This window comes from Notamacropus eugenii, chromosome 1, assembly GCF_028372415.1.
Source record: "Notamacropus eugenii isolate mMacEug1 chromosome 1, mMacEug1.pri_v2, whole genome shotgun sequence".
In the NCBI taxonomy this organism is placed as follows: domain Eukaryota; kingdom Metazoa; phylum Chordata; class Mammalia; order Diprotodontia; family Macropodidae; genus Notamacropus; species Notamacropus eugenii.
In genome coordinates, this window is record NC_092872.1 from 230,107,242 (window position 1) to 230,130,570 (window position 23,329).

A 23,329-nucleotide genomic window follows, 5' to 3' on the forward strand; every position below is an offset into this window, starting at 1 on the left:
AGAGGATCCTTTCTCTGCACTCCAGGAACCTTTCAAGCGGAACCCACCTTGGCAGGATCAAACCAACTCCATCCGGGAGGGGTGGGGGAGACTTTGCAGGCTGAAGGCACAAGGAAGGAAAATCTCCCCGGGTGGTTCCGGCCCGCCGGCCTGCAGCTCACTTCGCTCAGTAGAGAGCTGGGCTGATTCAAGCCCTGTCCTTATCCTCCCCGCCTAGCTTCCGGCCAGACCTCTCCACTAGCTAAGAAGAGGAGTGGGGGGGGCGATGTGACTTTGTGTGCGCGGGTCTGTGGGGGTGGGGTGGGGAACAAGGCAACAGCTTCTGTCTCCATCGGCTCCTCTTTCTCTTATGATGGGTGGGGTTGCTGTATGTACCAGGTCAGTCATTTTTGCAAAAGCCCTACTCAAGCCACTTTGGCGTCTGGGCAGCCAGGAGTCAAAAGGGGGCTCTCTCCCCTTGCCCCCATTATCTCCCATGACAGGGTTGCTTTCTGTCCATACCTCGGGCCATCAGACCCCTTCTGAAAGAGGGTGATGCAAACAGAAGGTTACTTGGAGTTGAGCTAAACAGAATAATGAGAACAGAGAATCCACGAGACGGTATCTCCCCTTAAAAGGCAGAAGAAGGCAGCAGGACTAGCTTCTACTTGGCAGGAGTTTGTTTATTTGGTTGATCCGAGCTAGGTCGGAGTTAAGAGTCCTAAGGCATCTGGAAGACCCTGGAGAGCTCTCCTGCTTTGGGCAGGGTCAGGAGTAGACAGATGCTGTGGGGGAGGGCCACTAAGTACCTAGAAGATGACATTAATGAACCCCTGCCAAGTGGGGTGGGGTGGGGATGCAGGTCATATGTGGATGGACCCAGAGTCAGGATAGATCTGGCTTCAAAGCCTGCCTCTTGACAGTTGCTAGCTATATGACCATGGACAAATCACTTAACCTGGTATGGTGTAAAGAATCCTGGATTTGGGTTTGGAAGGCTGGGTTCAAATCCAGCTCTGTTCATTATTATCTCTGTGACCTCGAGCAAGGTGTTTAATCTCTTTAGACTTCATTTTCCTCATCTGCAAAAAGAGGGGGCTGGATTACATGTTCATTTAGGTTCCTTCTGATTCTAAATTTGTAATCCTAAGAATGTTCTCAGAATCTTGACTTTCTGTTCTGCAAAATGGGGCTGATATCCACAGAACCTACCTCACAGGGATGGTGAGGCAATAATCTGTGTAAAATGTTAGCCATTATCATTATTTCTTCCATCATAGGGACTGGATGTCCTGAGTCACTGAATTCATTTTTCATTCAACAAATATTTTCAAGTTCTGACATTTCTACTTATTGCCCTTCCCCCAAGACTCTAGCTTTCTAGGTTATCTTGGGTCACGTTAGGATTGGGGTAGCCATCTAATGCTTGGTAAACCTGACAACAGGCAGCAAAGTAGCAATTAGTACTGGTTACCTTCAGGAATTACTTCTATACCTGCTCAGCTGTGAAGGAGGTAGTGCTCCAGGATGTCTGCCTAAGCTATCAGCACACACACACACACACACACACACACACACAGACACACACACACACACACACACAGAACAATCTCTGCTAAAACAACTGCACTAACTCTCTTCCAGCAGTCAGGAATATTTTCAGGGCCAGATACCACTCTGCATTCAAAGAGACCAACCCAATAGAGAAGAGGCAGTAGAGAACTGGTATTAAATTATTATAAATTGAAGCATTTCCACTCTTCTCTTTCATTCTGACCAGCATCAGAATACCCAAGGTCCACATGGCTGCTCTTTTAAGAACCCAGAGACTAGTATTGTGGGAGGGGTACCAGGTCGGGACATATGAGACCTGGTCTCTACTCTGTTCTGCCACCATTTCATCATGGACAGGTTACTTAAAGTCTCTAGACTCAGTTCGCTGATCTGCAAAATTACAGGGTTGAACTAGATGACCTCCAAGGTCCCTTCTACAGTGCTATGACCTTTCTGGGCCTCGGTTTTCCCATCTGCTAAGATAAAGGGTAGCTTAGCTGGTCTCTGAGAGTTTCTCCCACCCTACGACTTTCTATGACCATGAAATCCTATGGAACACTAGACTCTTCAGCCTAGAAACAGGGAGGTGGCAGGTTTTTTGACAGTCAAAAACAGGCAGCTACTGGGAAAACTACATTTCAAAATCAAGGGAGCAAATGTCAAGTCCACACATTCCCATTTAGAATTATTCCGCCAAGACCTCCTCCGCAGGGAAGTAATAAAGCACCCAATACCCTCTGCTGCTGAGCCACAAAACCAAGTCTGTCTTTTCTATCCTATCCCTTCAAAAGCAACTTGGGAAATCAATGGGAAGCGATTCATTAGGCACTCTACTGCCTTTCCCAATTCTCTTCCCCACTCCTTAAACAAAATCTAAACCAAATATTGCTTCCTTCTGAATTTTCCAAGCCCAAGATGTTCCTGCCCAATACATAATTCATAACAAACATGGAAACAAGGACCTCCAGCCAGGCATGGCACTGGGATCTGGAAGTCATCAATAATGTTGGTTATTGGCTTAGACAGCCTCTACTCCAGATCTTACCATCGTCATTCTTAGTTCTGGCTCTAATCCTGTGGACGGGACTTTGACAGAGAGAATGAGAACTTGAGCTGGTGGCTGAGAGGAGAAGGTGAAGATAGAAGCTGGCCAGGATTGGTCCAGTATCTGCCTTATCAAAGGAGATCAAAGAAGCATTCTGCTGTCTGTACCATCCATCCATCCATCCATCCATCCATCCATCCATCCATCCATCCATCCATCCATGTGGATTGATGAAATCCCTTCTACCCATGCAGGTGATGCTCTGAAATTTACAATCTTAGAGAGTTTGGGGGGGATTTGAGAGGCACAGTAGCACAGCTAGTATGAATCACAGAAAGGAGCTGCACCCAAGTCTTCTGGAGCAGTACTCTAACCTTCTTTGGAACCTTATATTACACTAATCTATTCAATTCAACAAGCATTTATTAAGCACTTACTGTGTGCTTACTCACTGTGCTTGGTGATGGGGTTAAAAAGTCAAAACGTGAAATAGTTCCTGCCCTCAATGGGGTGACATTTTTAGACATAACTAAGGTATATGCAAAATAGAGAGAACAAATATAAATTCTTTGTGGGGTAGAGAGTACTAACAGCTGGGGGGAGGTGGGGTCAGGAAAGGCTGCTATATGAGTTGAATTTGGAGCAGAAGTGTCAAATACACAGCCAGCAATAGTTGAGAAATAGTTAACAAAATTAAAAATACAAAATAAAAATTAGAACATAATAAATAAATAATAAAAACAAAATGAAAATAGAACACAAAATAAATAATAAAACCGAATAAAAATAAAAAAGTAAAATAACAAATAAGCAAAATAAAAACAGAACATAATGTTAATGTTATTTTCTATCTCAATATGGAACCCATAAGCATCTTTATGTATGCTTTAGTGGCTCCATTTTTATTGGGATTTGACATTACTGCTTTGGGTGATGTCATGGGGATCCTAGGAGAAAGAAGTGAGGGAGAAGACCATTCCAGACATAGAGAACCAGGCTACTCAAAGATAAGAAGGCTGGAGATAGTAAAGGGAATAGCAATGAATACATTTGCTAATGGTATATACCAAAACCAAATGAATACTTTGCTCTACTGGAGAGTGTTTCTATGCATCATCAGTTTATTTCTACACTTATTACATGAGTTTATGCCTCCCCATCTCCAGTTTGGCAGGAACTGTTCTTTCTTTTTATTTCCTTAAAACATATGGGACTTGGCTGGGAACCAATTAGGAGCAATTAGAATTTGTTGACTGACATTGGATCATGGATGTAAGTAAGAACTAGAAGGAATTCTGGAGTTTATCTAACCCAAACTCCCCTCAATTTACAGATGAAGAAATTGATGTCCAAGATGGTGAAGTAATTTGCCCCAGACCTGAGACTTAGTAAATGACAAGAGCCTGGATTCAAATCCAGGTTTTCTGGTTCCAAATCCAACTGTTACTTCTTCTGTGTCCTACCACGGTCAGAAAGTGGAGTAAAGAGAGCTCTCCAATCACCAGTTTAACACTTTCCAGGTCAAAAAGTTTCAATGGTTACTTATCATCTAAAGGCTCAACCTGGTCTTCAAGACCTAATCTCTTTCTAACCTTTTCAGCATTCACCTTCCTTCACTAAATACTCTAGCCCCAAAGGGCAAGTGGCAGTTACCTAAACACCCCCATGCACTCCCTAACATAATGACTTTGCTTATGTCAGTGCCTGTCTGGAATTCCTGAGCTATCTATCCCCAAGGCTATCTGTGCAAATCTTATCCATCATTCAAGGCCCTGTTCAAATTCGACTGCCTTCATGTAGCTTTCTCCAGTGTTCACTTTTGCCCCCATCTCTGCTCCTAGGCAAAGCGATCTCTTTCTTCTCTCTGATTCCACAGCATTTTTTTTTTTTGTTAGAATATAAAATCGTGTCAAGGGTGTTTAAACTTTTGCCTTTTGTACTTCTGCATTTGGCAAACAGTAGATACTTAGAAATGCTTGTTGGTTTCTGCCTCTCAACTTTTCTGATCCTTCTTTCCCTTTAGTTATTTATGTATGTCTCATCAACACTGTAAGACAATAGGCTCTTTGAAGACACTGGGCCTGGAGATGAGCAAACAGGCGCTTGGTCATTTGTCTGGGGAAAGTCAAAGGGTGAGGGTAGGGAAAGGAGGGGAAGTGGAAGGATGTTATATTTTAGGTCAGGCTTAAAAGAAGAGTTACTGCCTTATGCAACATCTCACAGCCCAGGTGAGTGCTCCCAATCAGCTATTAGGACCAATGAGGAAAAAAATGAGAGGGGCTGGCTCTTGGGCACAGTAGGTCTCTCTTTCACATAAGGCTGGATTCCAATCATCTCTAAATGGTATTCTACATTATTCTCCCTCTGATCAGGGACTTCAGCATCTGGCCTCCCATCCTAGATGCTAGTGAGACTCAGTGTCTCCTGGCACCCTGTTTTTGATAGATGTAAGTTCTTTCAGAGTAAGAGTTTTTTCTTTCTTTATATCTCTATCTTAGGCATCCAGCATAGTACCTGGGAGAAATGAGCTATTCTGGAATAGATCAGTGCCTCCCAAGATTGACTCGTTGTAAGAATATAGGATCATAGTTTAAAGGTCATTGAATCTAACCTCCTTATTTCTACAAATGAGGAAACTGAGGTTAGGTGCCCTGCCCATGGTTACACAAGAAGTATGTAAGGTAGGATTCAAACTCAGGTCTTCTTCCCTCTAAGTCAGTACTCTCTACAGTTGGCCTGTTACTGAGTTAGAATGGAGGTGTCAGGCATGGTGGTATTTCCATGGAAGTAGAAAAAGGAAAACCTTTGGCTTTGGGTTTGGTTGTCTGGATTCTAGACTAGAAGTTCTACCAGGGTTACTAACTGCACGTCTCTAACTTGACCGCATCATACTGACTTTTCCCCTCTGTGGTCCCTTGTATCTCCTTCAAACTAAGGGATTCAATTAGATGATCCCTGAGATCCCTGTAAGCCCTAGAAATCTGAAAATCTTTGAGTAAAAAAAAGATGTTTTCTTCTCTAGAACTATTGCCCCAAGACCTGTTTTTCTGACTGATGAGGGTTTCATCTGGCAGGCCTCAGAAATGCTTCATCTTATTACCTATTCCCTGACCTCTTCACCAGTTCTCTTGCCACCAGGCACCCCTATCCCACCCCCACCTCCTCAGTTCTAGATCAGTCATCAAATTAATTCTGTCATTGTTCCTGGAAGGGGTGTGTCAATCTCTTCCTGTATGATTCCATTTACTATCCCCACAATTTTCTGGCCCAAGTGTCCTTTATATACCACTCCCCTATATGTGTTATTAGAATGTATGACCCTTAAGGGCAGAGAATATCTTTATTTTTGTTTTTGTGTTCCCAGATTTAGCACAATATATGTGCTTTTCATTCATTCATATTTGTCATTTTATGGTGCATCAATATTTTATTACATTCATGTATCACAATTTGTCCAGCCTTTCTTCAATCAATCGACTATCTACTTTACTTCTAATTCTTTGCTACCACAGAAAGGGCTGCTGTGACTATTTTGATATATATGGGACCTTTCTGAAATAGAGAACTTCTAAACAGCAACTCCACAGTCCATTCTGCTTGCTCTAATGGGGGGCATTATGGCTCAGTCCTCCCCTCTCCCAATTCTCAGCTTTCTCTCCCCTTTCCCCAGGTCTCATCTTCGACTAGAGCATCCTCTTTCCTTTAACCCTTACTAATTTGGACTTAGCTTGAGCTCATTCAGTATCTGTTTTATTGGGAAACATTTTTTTCCCCCAAGATATTTCAGCCTTGTTCACTCTCCAAATTTCCCTTGATAAAACAGTCCAATTTGGGATCCAATGGAAAGGAATGGCTCCCCCTCCCCAGATGGGATGGGGATACCCAATAAATCCTTTCATTCCATTAAACCACTGCTCTAAACCAAGTCAACAATAAAAAGATGTCCTTAAAACTACCACTCAGTTTCCCCCATGGAGTTCAAGAAACAGACCCATTTCTTGCCGTCTGTGCATCAGGAGGGAGAAGTTTTCATTTTATCTATTACAAGGACCGTTTACACACACATTGGCCCTTCAGACACATGTGGGACCCTCGCCTCCTCATCTCACAACAGACGTTTAATTGGAAGGAAGTGATTTTAAACATCTGGGGCCAACATCTGAGAGTTGGGCTGAAGACCACACAGAGCCTAGAGGAAATTGAAATATATGCAGTTATATCACTTCCTAGTCTGCGTGTGTTTAGGAGAAAGAACAAGATAAACAAGTACAGAAGCTTCAAGGGGGTGATGCTGGCCTGCACTTTCTTTCCCCAAGAGAGAGGGATCTGGGAGCCAGAGAGAGACAAAGGCAACACAGAGGAACAACCTTATTTCCTTATATCTGCTGGTAACCTGGATGTCGCCAGGCCAATAGAAGGAAGTCAGTGATGGATAGAGTGGAGAGAGTCCCTTGAGGGGAGAGGAGGAACAAAGAAAATAAAAAAAAAAAAAAAAGAAAGAAAGGTTAGCAACCATTTAGCTGAAAATCCTTCTTCCTTCCAGGAAACCAAACACCACCTGGATGATGGTGGGGGGAGAAGAGCAGAGATCTGAATGAGTGGGAAAGAAATCCAGGACTGGCTTAAGAGAACATAATGTTTAGAACTGGAAGGTACTGAGTCCAACTCTTTCATTTTTCAAAATGAGAAAACTGAGACCCAGAGAAATAAAGTGATATGGGATTTGAACCCAAATTTTCTGACTCCACGTACAGGACTCTTTTCTCGTGGATCAAGAGCAGAATGGCAGAGCTGGTAATTTGCTTTGAATTGTCTACCTTCTCCTGACCAGAACTAGTGAGTTCTGAGACAGTAAGGACAAACACTAATTCATGTCAGTCTGTTATTGATAGAATGGTTTAGGGTTAGAAGCCCAGACTGAGACCGCGAAGGAACTTTAGAGATAATTTAGTCCAAACCCTTTTTTTTTTTTACAGATGAAGAAACAGAGGTTCTACTTCATCTGTGACAGAGCCAGGATTTCTCAGATCTTCTGACTCTGAATTCAAGGCTCTGTCCACTCAGCCTATTGCTTCTAAATCAGCTGTCACCTTGGAGAGGATAATTTCGGTTCAGTGGCAGGGTCAGAAGACAGAATTGGCTCAGACTATATCCATCCTCTAGCCTTTGAGAGGATAGAAGATGAACAAATAAAACAATCCTCTCAATGTCCTTCCTCTTTCTGAACTCCAAGCTTTTCCTATAAATCTCCCATCATTTCTCTGCAGAAATAACTGGGATAGCCAAGGTACAGCCTCATTTAAAGATGGTCAGGGTTGGGTTGGATGCCATTTCGTATACCATTCTTCCACTTTTGAACTACCCTCCCTCTTTCTAGAGGCAATGTGGTGGCACACTGCACTAAGGAAGACCTGGGTTCAAATCCAGACTTAGATACTAACTAGCTATGTGACCATGGGCAAGCCACTTAACCTCTACCTCAGTTTCCTCAACTGTAAAATGGAGATCATAGCATCTACTTCCCAGGATTGTAGTGAAGATCAAATGACATGATTTTTGTAGAATGCCTAACATACTTGTTGCACACAGTGGGTACTAAATAAATGCTTGTTCCCTTGCCCCTCTCCATCCCTTTTCCTGTACCCAACCAAATCTTATCCAGTCATTAAAACTCAAGGCAAATATTGACCCTCCAAGAATAATCTGCATTTTGAGGTACACTAAAACTATAACCCAAAGAAATAAATAATAGTATAATTTTATCTAATAAACTCTCAGATCCTCAAAAGAGCCAGAATCTATCTCCAGCTGTTTTTTAGCCCTCCAGTAGAATTCAACTAAGTAAATTAAACAGATATTTATTAGGCACCTACTATGTGCAGATCACGTTCTGGGGATTAGGGATACAAAGACAGAAGAGGCTTTTAGGGGATTTATAGTCTAGAAGGAGGCACAGGACAAGTACACAAATAATTAAAAATAATTAATAGAATATCAAGTAAGAAAAGTGCTACAGAGATGTTCACACAAAATTATATGAGAAATCTGAAGAGGATGCAATTCTCTGTACCAGGTGGGATCAAGTGTGTGTGTGTGTGTGTGTGTGTGTGTGTGTGTGTGTGTGTGTGTGTGTGTGTGTGTGTGTATGGAGGGGATGTTGGTTGGCACACTTCATGTACAAGTTGTCATCTGAAGGAAGAGTGAGAGGCAAAGTGAGAGAAAAGGGCAGGCCTAGAATAGGGGATACTAGTAGCACTGGTTGGCTGGAAGGTAAGCAATGAACAAGGTATAGGGGATGGGGTGGGGGGATATACAGTATGAGATGCCAACCAGACACTCAGGAGTCAGACTGTGTAAGGCTTTGAATGGCAGAGTCAGGAGTCAGTGCTTTATTGTAAGCATCAGTGGAGCTACTGGAGGCTTTTTGTGTTTTGTTTTTTTTCTTAGTAGGATGTTCTCATCAATCCTGAGCACAGAAGCAGTTTTCCTCTGCAAGACTAGCCCTTGGAAAAGAATGTTTAAGTCAGCAAAATGCATCTTCAGTGTTCCCAACTCTCCTTTCTCCTCCTCTTCCCTCCCCTGGGCATTAGCGCCTTCATGTGTCCTGACTGCTCATCCTAGCCTGCCAGCTTCCCTCTCCACCCCCCACAAATGCTGTCAGAATCTACTCTCATATATGTAGTGCAGGGCTGAAAGGATGCAGAGACATTTGATCTGTTTTCACTTTCAGCTCAAAAATAATTTTTAAAGTATACACAGGAATCATATAATAATTCTTTATTATATCCAAGGCACTGTGGTAGGAGAATGGATTGAGAGACAAAAATGAAAAAAACAAACACATCAACCCAATAACAAAAGAGCTCCTGCTGTGAGGAGCTTGGATGCCACTGTGGGAGAGAATATGAGAGAGAAAGAGAGAGTCCTTAGGGTGGCACCTGACCTAGACTTGGAAGAAAGCTAGGGATTCCTTGAGGAGGAAAGATAAGGAAGGTGTGCATCAGGAGCAAGAGGGACTAAGGCACCAATGTGGGAGATGGAATGTCAACCCTGGGGACCAACAAGTAGGTCAGTTTGGTCAGAACTGAGCACACAAAAGGACGTCCTATGAAATAAGACCAGAAAGGTAAAAAGGAGCACGATTGTGGAAAGCTTTCAATGCCAGGCTACATATATTGCATTTTATCCCAGAGGCAAGGCAATAGGGAGCCATTGAGAATTCCTGAGTGGGAATGACATGGAATGTGTGTGTGTATGTATACACTAACAGGAAAACTAAAGAGTGATTCTCAGGCTTCAAACCTGGCTGACATGGGGGTACCTTCAAAAGAAATAGTGCAATTAGGAGAACAGGAGAATTTGGGGGAAAGATGGGCTCCATTTGAGACATGTTGAGTTTGAGATGCTGATAGGACATCCAGCCAGAGATGCACACAGGCATTTGGCAATGTGGGACTGAAGTTCAGGCGGAGAATGATTAAGAGATGGATATATAGATTCCAGATTCATTTCCATAAAGATAATTAGACCCATGGGAACTGATGAGATCTCCAAGGGAGAGAGGAAAAGGAGAAGAGGAGAGGGCCCTTTGAGTATTCATCTGTAAAAATAGAGTGTTGAATATAAGGTCCTTATCAATGCAAAGACCAAAATGAAAAGTAAAAAGAATAAAAAGACTCCTATAAACTTATCACTGATGGCCAAGCTCTACCTACAATGCTGCGGATCACAGTATGAAACACAGAGATTTGGGAGCACATCACATTCGTGCTAAAAGCAAATCTATAAATGGCTTCCTATTGCTTAAGACAGGAATCTCGAAAATCCTGTGCATGGTCCTTCATTATTCTCCCTCATCTACCTCATTCCCACTTCCCCAACTTCATCTTCCTTGGGGGAGGGGGTGTGGACCTTGTCTAAATCTGCTTCTGAATCTCTGCTGTTCTCAACATCTACTAGGCCCTCTAAACTCGTAGGCGATTAAGGCTTGTTGATTAACATTTGGACTCATAGATTTACAGACTGCTAAGAGTAGGGATGCACTTTTGAGGTCAACAAGTCTTATCCTTTCATTTTATGGATGAGGAAACTGAGTCCCAGAAGGGAAAAAAAGAGATTTACTCAACATCTCCCAGTTTGTTAGTAGCAGAACCAGGATTTGGACCCCGATCCTGTGATTTCCAGACTTGCCCCCAAAAGGATGTGAAGCGTTAGTTCTCAGACATGATGTCTAGATTATGCAACAGAGGGAAAATTCCACCTCAGATTTGGGTCAGATTAAAAGGAAAGTCTTCTGTAAGATTGAGTTTCTTTTCACCTATATGTCATATCCTTTGTTTTGTGTGAAAATCTCTTTGCAGCACAGGTTTTATTTTTTTCCAAACAAATCAGACACTGGTGCCTTGGAAACCCTTCTGGAAGGTTGTCTTTGCATCACATAAGGGATTTGCAAACCTTTAAAGGTGATGTCATCAGTTCCATCCCTTGAGAGGCAGACAGAGAGAATTCATAACAATTAAAGCTATCTCAAGGGCAGCCAGGTGGCACAGTGGATAGAGTCTGATCTGGAGTCGGGAAGACATCTTCCTGAGTTCAAAAATCCATCCTCAGATACTTACCAGCTGTGTGACCCTGATCAAGTCACTCAACACTGTTTGTCTCAATTTCCTCATCTGTAAAATGAGGTGAAGAAGGAAATAACAAACCACTCCAGTATATCTGCCAAGAAAACCCCAAATGGGGTCAGGAAGAGTCAGACAGGAATGAAAAGTGACTGAACAATAATAATTTATCTCAAAACAGAATGGGGTGTCATGTTAAGTACTGAGTTCCCCCTCAGGCGACATCTTCAAGCAAAAGTGATTGGACATACAGGGGATTCTTGTACAAGTCAAATTCAATGGCTTGTGACCCTAGATTCTGAGTCTAGAGCCAGCAGTCAAGGAACCCGGCTTCTGCTCCCAGCTCTGCCACTAACTGGGCAATCTTGAGCATGTCAAAATTATTTTCAGTCATGAGAACATGGGATAGGCATAGGGCCTCGATTTTTTATTTCATTGGAACAGGGGGCTCCCAGGTAAGGGAGTTCCCTCTAGCAATGCAGTTTGGCACCAACTCACATTCTCTGCAACTGCAGTCTTAAGAGAGTTGTTTTGAATACTGAGTGGTTAAAAGACTTGGCCAAGGTCACGCAGCCAGTATGGGCCAAAAGCAGGACTTGAAGTCAGGTCTTCTAGGCGTTAAGGACGACTCTCTATCTATACTGTTCTACAGCAGGAGTATGTAATTTATTTTTTTGTGTGTGTTATGGACCTCTCTAGCAGTTGGTGAAGTCTAAGGACCCCTTCTCAGAATAATGTTTTTAATTATCGAAAATAAAATATATGACATTATAAACCCCACCACCACCAATTATATAGTGAAATAATCATCAAAAATGTTTTTTAAAAAAAGTTTACAGAGCCTGGATTAAGAACCCGTGACCTGCAAGATCATAGGATAATTTTAGCCTTCAATGAAAATTTAGAAACCACCCAGCACAAACTCATATATATTTTTAATTTGCTTTTTTCAGTGAACAAAAATCGATTTTCTCTCCCTTACACTTTCTTCTATTGAAAAAGAAAAACAAATCCACAAAGCAAATAGGCAAACTCATCACTTTCCAGCCAGAGAAGTTAGGACATTTGTCCAAGGTGACCCAGAAGTTAAGTGACAGCCAGGATTCCAACCCAGATCACTTTCTGTTCCATCTAGCTGTCTCTTAGCTTCCTTATTTGCTCATTTTCCTTTCTCCCAAACCGGCTAAGCTGGCTCTCCTTCCAAAGCCCAGACCACACATGGCCCAGATAGCTGCTGTCTCCCCTATGGAGGAGGGTGTGAGAGTTCAGTTGGGGCCATGGGTGGCCTCCAGAGCTTGGCAGAAACAGCTCTTTAAAATGTGCATAGAGGAGAAAGAGTGAGGATCTTATCCCAGTAGGGTCCTTGGAAGTAGGGGAGGAAAAGAAGAGATAGCCAGGTCTGTTCACCCCACCCCTCAGGACATACATTCACGATAAAGGCCCCTGGGCAAGTTTAGAGCTGGGGGTGGGACTTGGTGAAGGAAGGGTCAGGGTTGCCTCAAACCACTCTCTCTCACAGTACAGGCCCACTTTCCCTGGGAAGCTGACAGACTCTGTCCACTGGGCGTACTCTGGAAAGTTTCCAAGGCCCACAGAGGGCGGACAATAATGGTCAAGGGCTGTGGCAGGCTCCTCCTTCCTGGTCCAAGCTTTCTCCCTAGAGACAAAAGTCAGGCAAACTCCATCCTGCAGTCTTGGAGGGAATGGTGGCCATGAAAGAAGGAACTAAATGGAGAGACAGAGAAAGATGCAGCACCAAAGAGGGACTGAGGGAGGGAGAGAGAGAGACAGAGAGAGAGAGAGAGACAGAGAGAGAGAGAGAGAGAGAGAGAGAGAGAGAGAGAGAGAGAGAGAGAGAGACAGACAGAGAGAGAGAGAGAGAGAGAGAGAGAGAGAGAGAGAGAGAGAGAGAGAGAGAGAGAGAGAGAGGCAGGCCCTGGAGAGACAAAGCAGGCAGACTGGGTTCGATCACCTCTGTGGCTCTTCTCTCTCCCAAACCAAAGGAAACTCAGCTCCAACTGGGGAATGCACAGGGAGAGAGCAAAGGGTGAAGTAGGAAATCAGCTTCTGATGAGGGGAAAAAAGCCAACCCCTCCTCCACAATCACCCTTGGGACCTTTCATTTCCCTCCCACAGAAAGAAGAATCCAGCTCCTGGACTTGTCCTCTCATTTTTTGAACACTCCCCACCAAAGCACCCAAAATGGCATCCCTTTCCAATTAGGCCAGCCATCTTTAACCCAGCTTTCTGCTTCTGTCTGAGGTTTCCCTTCTGGTCCCACCCCCTCCATTCTGAGACCACCTAGCAGAAAGTCTTGCTATATCTACTCCTAAATCCAGGCTCCTCCTTTCCCCCAACCATCCCACTTGGTACATTGGGTTCCTAAACACCAGTGCAGAATGGAATCCAAATGGATGTGATTTCAATTAATTCAAATTTATGATAGTCTAGATGTAGTCTGGGCTTAACTGGACCTTGGCTGATTCTCAACCCCACCAGAAAAGTGGGGGAGCTAATTAAGCTTGATAAGAAGTAAACAAACTACAACTGGGGGGGGAGGGGTGGATAACTAACATACTCAATAGAACAAGTAGTTTTTGAATACTATTTGCATTCAATAAATACGCTAATTACAAACGGAGTCTAATCTTTTCATTAAAGTAGGGTTCAGGTTTTTGTTTTTGTTTAAATGGAGACAGGACAGCTAGGTGACAAAGTGGTTAGAGTCCCAGCTTGGAGTCAAGAAGACTCATCCTTTCTGAGTTCAAATCTGGCCTTACACACTTACTAGCTGTGTGACCCTGGGCAAGCCAGTTTGCCTCAGTTTTCCTCATCTATAAAATGGGTTGAAGAAGGAAATAACAAACCACTCTAGTATCTTGACCAAGAAAACCCCAAAGTGGGTTACAAAGAGTCAAATATGACCAAAATGACTGGCCCACAAAAAAATGGAGAAAATACAGGCTCAGAACTGAATTGAAGGGAGGACCTGGAGGGTCCCCCTCCATCCTCCTCTGAAATTCTTTAGAGAAAACTGCACTTTCTGTCAATACGAGTACAGCTCTTTACTTCCAAGAGCATCTATGCTGTAAAAGAAGAATTGGAGATGACTTCTGCAGGGTGAAGATGGAAAGATGTCCCTTTTGGGTTCTGTCTTTGTAGGTCAGAGCCTTTGTGGTGCCTTGTGCAGCAAGGAAGCTTTCAAAGGCTAATGGGATGGTGCACCTAGGGAGGTTGTAGCCTAGCCAAGACCCAGGCATGAGTTGGTGGGGGAGCAGTGGTGTAGAATTCAATGTCAATGACACATGGAAGAGGCCATGTGGTGCAGTCATATAGCAGGAGGGGGAAATGGCAGATCCATACTCCGAGGGTTGGTACTGAGATAGTCAGAGAACTACAAAAAGGCCTCCAATGCACTGGGTGGATCCTCAACCAAAGACTTTTCAAGAAGCCAAAAATCACTCAAGATAGGAAATGATTAGATTACAAGTGCATTTAATTATATAAGTGAATGTAATAGATTTCTTTTAAAATGTTCTATAATTCAGAAGTGGAAAAAGTGCTAGACTTGGAGTCTAATGATCCGGATTCTAATTCTGGCACTGTCATTTATTACCTGGGTAACTCTGGACACATTACTTAACTTTCCTCAGTTTCTTTGCCTATAAAAGAGAAAGGGGTTACACTGGATGGACCCTGAGGTCCTTTCCAGCTTGCCATCCATGATCTGAGATTTAAATGCTTGGCCCCTTCCTACTTGTCCAGTCTTCTTATACCTTACTTTCCTTCACACACCTAGGCATCTTGGCATATTTGCATTTCTTGAAAACGTTGTTCTGCCTGCTGTCTTCCATGCTTTTGTCCTGGCTGTCCCCCAAGCATGCCTGGAATACCATCACTTCCATCATGTAGTTTTCTAGATTCTGCAGGGGGGCCTTAATGCACCCCCCCATTACCTTCACCTATCTATCCTTTATATCTTGCATGTACCAGTTACTTACATGTTAGAATGTGGCCTCTGCCTTTCTTCATACCCCCAGGGTTTAGTACAGTTCCTGGCACACTTATTAAATGCTTTTTGTCCCTTGAATGACCCATCGACTACAACCTGATTTCCTCCTTTCATTCAACCTTTGGTTCAGTTTGGACTATCCAGAGTCCTTTTCAAAAACTCTAGTGTCAAGTCAGCCAATGCCTAGCCAAGCCCAGGATCCATTTCACTTTCACACCTTCCAATCCACCCAAATCTCTCCTTGTAGGGGGCCCTACCAGTAAGAGGGGGAGAATGCTAAGTACCTTCTTAGGACCAAGGATCCCTGAGCTTTAATCCTCTTACCTGGCTTACTCTCTCCTCCAGAATTAATTGCTGCCTGGATAACTTTATTTAAGTCTTGCCCAGCCCCGGATATCCTCAGGGTAGAAAATGCCCTTGGAATTTTGGAGAATCTTGCTTTGTCAGCCAACTTCCTGGATGAGATTCCAGGTAGGATGGTCTGAGGTTGAGCGCATGCTAGCCAGAGGCAATCACCTTCCCTGGGCACCAGCAACATTAGACCCAAGGACTTTATCACCAATGGAGGTTGCACTCACCACCTCCATCTTCCTGTTACCTTCCCTCTGGGGAAACCACCATTCATTCCTCAATAACCTCATACCAGCCACATATTTTAGGCTACCTATGGGGCTAGAAAAGGAATGTTAGAAGCCATCTAGTCCAAACGTGAGCTATTTTAGAACAGGTATCATTGCCTTTCAAAAGCACTTAAGAAATGAGTTAACTGACTGGTCCCTTTTACACACACACACACACACACACACACACACACACACACACACAGATATTCCTAAAGAACACATCTGACCAGGTCACTTCTTTGCTCAAGAACCTTCAATGGCTCCCCACGGCCTTCAAAGGCAAAGCACAAATTCCTCTGTTTGGCATAATTTGGATCTGAACCTATCTTCTCTACACACTCAAGTCAGGCGGGCCTTATTGCTGTTACCAACACACAACAGGGAACCTCCCACCTCCAAGCTGGTGCTCACGCTATTTCTGACCCACCCCTCCAATCTCCTCATGGATTCCTAGTTTTTGGAATTTTGGCATAGCTTGAGTATTGCCTCTTTCAATAGATTTTCTCCAGGTTTCCTAGAAGTTAATGCAGACTCTCCCCATCTGACCCACTGTCTAATTGCTATTTATTTATTTTGTGAATATCCCAGATTTATTTGTCTGTGAATATATGGTAGTCTCCCAGAAAAAATGCAAACTCCTTGAAGGCAGGGAGTATCTCACTTTTTAATTTTGTATCCTCAGTATGAGCATGACATAATGTCTAGCAAGAGGTAAAAGCTCTGAAAGTACCAGTGGATGATTTGTTTGTTGGATGGAGGAGAGAAGGGCCTCATCTAGACTCAGAGTTAGGACTAGAACCCAGGTGTTCCATTCAGGTAGAGAAGGCTGGTGCTTCCTCTATGACCCCGTGCTGCTTGTCTGAGACCCCAAAGCCAAAGGATGATTGAGACCTGGAAGAGAGCACTGCATCCCACATGGGGTTGACTATAGTGTTGGGGGAAGCTGTGGCTGACTTGGCCTTGACTACTTTCCCAATGCTGATCTGGGAATTCTTTTGGAGATGAATGAATGAAGCAAGCATTATTAGGGACTTATTCTGTGTAAAGCAATGTGCTAAGTGTTGGGGAGATAACAGAGTAAGACAGTCTCTGCTCTCCAGGTGCATGGAAACTTTCAGTGGAGAGATGGCAAAATCCCATGGTGCTTAGGGTATACTTGTTTCATCTCCATCCCAGGATGACTGAGGATCCATCCTAAACCCTTTCTGCTCCAGCTCATCACCTCTCTCTATGAATGTGCCTTTCCTCACTGAGCATACAGAAGTTGGCCATGGTTTTTCACCAAACACCAATCCTCCCCATAGACTTAGAGACTGCCGGGCTCCCTAAACTCTTTCAGGTGATGTCATTTAACCTTCTCAACATCTATCCTGGGATGAGTTTGTCTGGATTTTTGACAAGAAAATTAACTACACAGAGGACATACAGTAGTCTTTAGACATCAGGGAGCAGGATTGAAAGGCAAGCGCTTTTAAGTGGGTGTAGCAGAATTTTGGAGGCCGGCCAATTTTCAGACTCCACCTCTCCTGCTCTGTGCACTGAATGTGTCAGATAATCCCTAGCCCAACTGGAATTCAGAGACAGCTCCAAGCCTGGTCAGTTTACCTTCCACACAGAGAACAAGTGAAGCATGATTTTATTCTGTGAATTACTTAGGACACATCGGGCATCCAAAACCAAGTTGCCACTGGCTGGCTGGAGAATGTCACAAGGGGGGAGTGTGGGAAACCTGCTTTTGCCAGGAGAGAAGGCTCTCAGTACCCCCCCTAGTTCATTTGGATGCTTCACATCTGGGCAGAGACAGAGAATTATGTTTTCTAGGGAGAGAAGATGGTAAATTTCAGAGGAAAAGTGGAATTTTAGATTCTGGAAGCCCCAATTTGATCCCTGAGAATAAGCTTACAGAACTCTCAAAACTTAACGGACAAACAGAAAGATGAACTAGAAAGATGTAATGCTCGTTTGGAATCCTTCTCTAATTAGGATCATTCTCTTGATAAGCAGTTATCCTGATAGTAAACCTGCACATCGATTGTGTATATGCTTCTGATACCCTGATATCCTGGTACAGCTGAAGAGATCTGACTTCAGAAGCCCACAGACAGGCTGGGCTTACTGCTCTTACTAGAAATGATATGGGAGAAATAATGTTTAGGCTTGGAGTTAAGACTACTTGTGTTCAAATCTCACCTCCAACACTTATTAGATATTTCCTCTTAAGTCAAACAATTTCTCTGAGCTTCAATTTCCTTATCTATAAAATGGGGTTAATGATGCCTGGTGTGTCTAGTTGTGAGGTTCAAAGGCTTGGAAATTAATCAGTCATCAAGTATTTATTAAGACCTATCTAAGTGGCAGACATTGTCCTAGGGATACAAAGATAGAAATGAAATAATCCTTGCCCTCAAGGAGCTAAAATTCAATAGCAGGAGAAAATGTATACGCATAGGTATGCACAGAAAATATGTATACAAAAATAAATCCAAGGCAATTTCAAGGAGAAGGCATTGGCAGCGGGGAGTAGTGTGGTGGGGATAAAGGCAGAGAGATCAGGAAAGGTCTCATATAAAAGGGGGCATCTGATCTGTAAAAGGCTTTGCAGACATTAAGGCACCACAGAAATATCAGTTATTAGAATCCAGTCCCTAATATGACCCTTACAACATCTTTGTGAAGTAGGTTGGAATTATTATCCCCAGAGGACATGTGAGGAAATTGAAGCTGAGAAAGATAAAGTGGGTTACCCAAGAGACCAAAACTGAGGATTCTAGAGTCCTTTCCAGTAGACCGAGCCCTAGTCATTCAAAGAGAGGGAGTTTAATATGTCTAAGGCTCCCTCTAAAGGAATCCCATCACCTGCCTCCAGCCTTCCTGTTTCTGCCTCTCCAGGCAACTCAAGATTTTTTTTTAAACCTCTCAATTCTTTTGTCTTTCCTGGGCTGATAGGGTGACAAATATATGTTTGTTTGGAGTGGACAGACCTAAGTTCAGATCTCACCTCAGACATTTCAGGATCCCTGATCTCATTTATAAGACAGGGTTAATAACAGTACCTACCTAACAGGGTTGTTGTGATGATCAAATGAGATAACATATAGAAAGTGCTTTTCAAATCTTAGCTGCTAGCAGTCTCATTCCTATTATTACTATTTCTAGTTCCTTATCAAATATTTCTCCTTAAGGCTGATCAGTCCCTCTCCAGGTACAGAAGTTTACTGCCCAAGGACACTGGAGAAGGTGTCAGAAGACTGCTTCAGTCCTGGCTGGCTGTGGGACCAACATGCCTCAGACTTATTTTTCCCATCTGAAAAATAGGGCTCACAGTCCCCGCTCTGGTTCTCTATCTCATGGTGTCTTTGGAGTGACAAATGAGATGATGGCTAAGAAGAGCACTTTGAAAACCATAAAACACTGCATAAATGTTAACTATGACAGATGTTGCAAAGACAAACCTGTCCTTCTTTGAGATGCTTTGTCCCTGCCTGTGCTCCTGTGCCCTAGACACTTTCCTAAGTCTATCGTCATTGCCTGATGGATGAGTGGAGGTTAAATATATGCTTCAGCACATCCTCCCCCTTCCTGGTTTGGGGTGCCTCTCTTCCCTTTCTCCCTTGCATATCTGACAGGCTGAGAAAACAAATCATCGCCAAGTCGGCCTCCTCAGCAAACTCCCTGAAAACCTGGAGCTTAGTGGGAGAGCTACCTCAGAGCTAATCTCACCAGATCAGAGGGAGATGAGATAGATGACAGATTTCTTAACAAGAAAAGGCAGGCCCCCTGGGGATAGTGGGGAATCAGAGAGGGTTGTGTCAGAGGAAACTGCTGAGACAGCACAGGATATTGTGGGCTCCCATCTCCTTCTGCATCTCTCTCTCTCTCTCTCTCTCTCTCTCTCTCTCTCTCTCCCTCTCTCTCTCTTTCCCCCCCACCTTCTACCTCCCCCACCCCTATTTATGTACATTCTTCAAGCTGGGCTGAGACCCTTCACTCTTATAGCCCCAGGGCATTCAACCTAGTCAAGGTAGCAATTTTCCCAAGCCCAGGAACCATCAGAGTCCACCCCTCTCCATATCTGGAAACGCCCCATCACTAGACCTCCTCTTCCCCATTCATCCTTCCTCCCAATGGTGGCGCCGGGTTAATTCCAAACCAAGAGAATACTCAGCCCTCAAAGTCCTCTGCCTGAGCAGTGGAGAGGAAAAGGATGCTGGTTCAGCTAATAAATATAACAAAGACCTGAGTGGAAAGAGAGTTGACTGAGAAATTATGAAGTCTAGGTTCTGATCCCCAACATCATCAATCACCAGCTATTTGACATCAGGCAAGTCACTTTCCTGGTCTGGGTTCCTTGGATCTTTAATACAGAGCTGGAAGAAACCTTGGAGCTTATCTAACCCATTTTACAAATGAGGAAACAGAGGCCCAGACAGATGGCCAGCAACTTAAGTTGCCGGAGGTCACAAAAGAAGTAAACGTCTACAGTGGGAGTCTCAGTCTCCACCTCTGTTGAATGGTTCTCTCTCTAAAGTCTCTTATTCTAAAGTTCCACAATTCTAAGCCTCAGTTAACCAGGATGGTTAGAGAAGAGGCTACTCTGGTTTATAGAATGTGAAACTAAAAGACTCTTTTGGCTTCAGACTTGGTTGAAATGTATCCCAATATACTATGTCCCCACTGTTCATTCCAGACAGAATTGAATATCTGAGGATAAAGGCTCTCCCAGTGCTTAAGGATCATTATTTTGAAAACCATTTCTTCTAGTCCTAGGGTTCTAGAGATAGGGCTGGGAGAGAATTTGGAAGGGGGAAAGTGAGTGGGAGGACTCCCAGCTTGTTCAGTGTACTCCACAGTCCACATGGCCTGGCAAAGACATAGCAAACAACCAGGTGCCTGGACTTATTCCGTGGACATGTCATTGGTAAGTCTAGTGATTCAGATAGGGCTGGCTTTAGGCTGCCTGTGCCCTGTTTCAGGGATCTTTTTTCTTCGGCCACTTAAGAAAATCCCTTGTTCTCCTGGTCCTGATAGTTCCTTTAAGGACAGCACCATCTTTCTTTTCCTAGTGATGTAAAGTACAAATACCTCTGGGAGAGAAGAGTCTCTAACAAACACTTGCTGATTAATTGACTCAATGACCTATTCGGACTCATGTATAAGTGACTGTTGGGAGATCTTTGGTTGAAAACAGATAGATTTCTGATAGAAGTGAGGGGAGACAGCCTAGGGTATTGACTACCTGAAGATGGTGGGAAAGGCCCAAAAAGAGGAGACTGAGGCGTTTAAGACAGAATTTCTACCTCTGCAGAAGGAAGTATAGGATGAAGTAGGGAGACATTTTTCAGGTCTAAAAGCTTAAAAAAGGTACAACTTAATTCTTTAGGGATTGCCTTGAACTTCACTGGCATGGATGGGGTATGCTGAGTTTGGGGAAAGTGAAGGAACTAATTAATGTCAACAAATTCTCTAAAATTTATGTGTGTCAACCACAGGGCAGCCTAGTAGTGAGTTGTTTCTCATGATGAATCCCCCGAAGCCAGGCTGAGGGGCTCTCATCAATGACACAGCTTATTCAGTGAGCGTGACCCTGAACACCATCATTTGTATGATGAATGTCTCCAACCCTCCTTGTCATTGGGAAGGGCCATGGGGCAAGGACAGAGGGAGCAGAGATGATGATGAGGAGGTCAGGTTAGAGGATGAAGGAAAAGAAAGGTACCCGAGAATCCTAAAGGCAACTTTAAAAAGCCAATGGGACAGTCTGGGGTTCAAAAGCAATCAGTCTGGCCGACAGAGGCAGCTACAGAGCAGAATTGTAAAGGGGGTAAAAAAGGTAAAAGACAACAGGGCTCTTTATGGTAAGGACTCACGTTACCCAGAGACATGTGGTAAGCATGCCTTGAACAGGAAGCGATTAACCAGGGAACAGTAGAGTTTCTTCCTGAGCACACTGAATTGGGGGGTGGCCGGCTGGTATTAGTCTGGCTCTATCCCTCAAGCACGTCCCATACACTTCAGGTCACTATTTTATCCTAAAATTTCCCATAAATACTAGGGAGAAAGATACCCAATTCCTTTGAAGTGGGAAGATTCTATGTTCCTTGGTCTCCTAAGACTACAGAGTCCAGAGAAGATAGAACTGATTCCATAATGAAGCTAGGATTTAGGGGCTTAGCTGCCTGGACAAGGCTGGGTTTGAGGGAAGCCCAAACTTAGCCTCAGCCTGTGTTTTTACCCTCACTCTCACAATAACAAACCACTAGGGTATCCACAGACTTCCTGAGACCCTACAGCACTAATTCAGACCACTCAGTTGTAGGCACCAGTGGGGTGAGACTAGCAGAATTTTAGGTTTTCAATTTACTATAGGACAGAGGAAGAGAGAGAGAGGGAGGGAGGGGGAGAGAGGGAGAGAGGGGGAGAGAGGGAGAGAGGGAGGGAGAGGGAGAGAGAGAGAGAGAGAGAGAGAGAGAGAGAGAGAGAGAGAGAGAGAGAGAGAGAGAGAGAGAGAGAGAGAAACAGAGGAGTAGTCTAGACTAAATATGTCTGTAAGAAATTGTTCTTCCTTACCCAAACTAATGGTTTCCTTATTCAGTTGTAGGCAGCTATACTGCTTAGGGGCAGTTACCTTCCATCAAATAACCCAAAAGAAAGGTGTTTGTTGAGCATGACATCAAAATGATAGATTCTATTTGTCCTTAATTTTTGTTCCCAAGGTTAATTTTGTTTTTGGGATGTGATGATTTTTAAAACCACCCTTCCCAACACTAAGGCCTCCTAATGAGGGCAGTTTAATAATAAACCATCACGTTGGCAAAAGAGTCAACTTTTCACACAGGCAGAAATGACTAATTTGCTCAATGTCGGTAGACAGTTACCCAGCACACATGTAATTTACAAGTCCCCGGAGAAAAGCGGTGGTGTGGGTGATCAGTCTTGCTTTGGAAGCAAGAAGAAAGACTGCAGGAAACTTGCACTCTCAGTTTTAAGGTCTAAAATACTGTAAGAGGAAACATTTTATTGGTGAAAATATGGAGAGGAAAGCTCTCAGCCCATAGAAGAGATGAGCTCCCTTTATCCCCCCATTCAGGTGGCAGAAAGATCATTACAAAAGGACAGCTTTTGTCACAGAAGAGAGGAGGACTAAGGGGGTTTAGGTTAGATCCAGAAGGCTTGAAGTCAGACACCAGGAAGGACCTACTAACTGAAAGGGTGGAAAAAACATAGGAAAGGTCTACAGAGGGAACGTAGATGGGGCCTCTTTCTGGGAAGTGATTCAGAAAAGGATGGTGAGGTGAGGTAGTTATTCTGGGGGGAGGGGGAGATCAAATGGTCTTTAGAAGGTCCCCTAGCCAGGAGAAAGCAAGTGGTCAGGAGTGGGGGTGGGGGAAAGGAAGCCTGAGCAAAAAACAGAGGCTGCACAAGAACAAAGCTTTGCAGGGTTTCTGAAAGTGAATGGCTGACACTTAGCAGCCTGGCTTGGCCAGTTTGCTGTAGA

General features: G+C 43.7%; 1 protein-coding gene across 15 annotated transcripts in view; it reads right to left on the reverse strand.

The window, feature by feature from the left end:
* ZMIZ1 (zinc finger MIZ-type containing 1) overlaps positions 1–23,329 on the reverse strand; it is a 439,750-nt gene that overhangs the window by 133,515 nt on the left and 282,906 nt on the right. The window contains exon 1 of one of the 15 annotated variants that reach the window (XM_072628056.1): positions 48–3,291. The exons of the other annotated variants lie outside the window; for them this stretch is intronic. The gene's annotated coding sequence lies outside the window, so the exon portion shown is untranslated. Of the gene's footprint in view, positions 1–47; positions 3,292–23,329 lie in introns of those variants that run through there. 15 annotated transcript variants of the gene reach the window in all.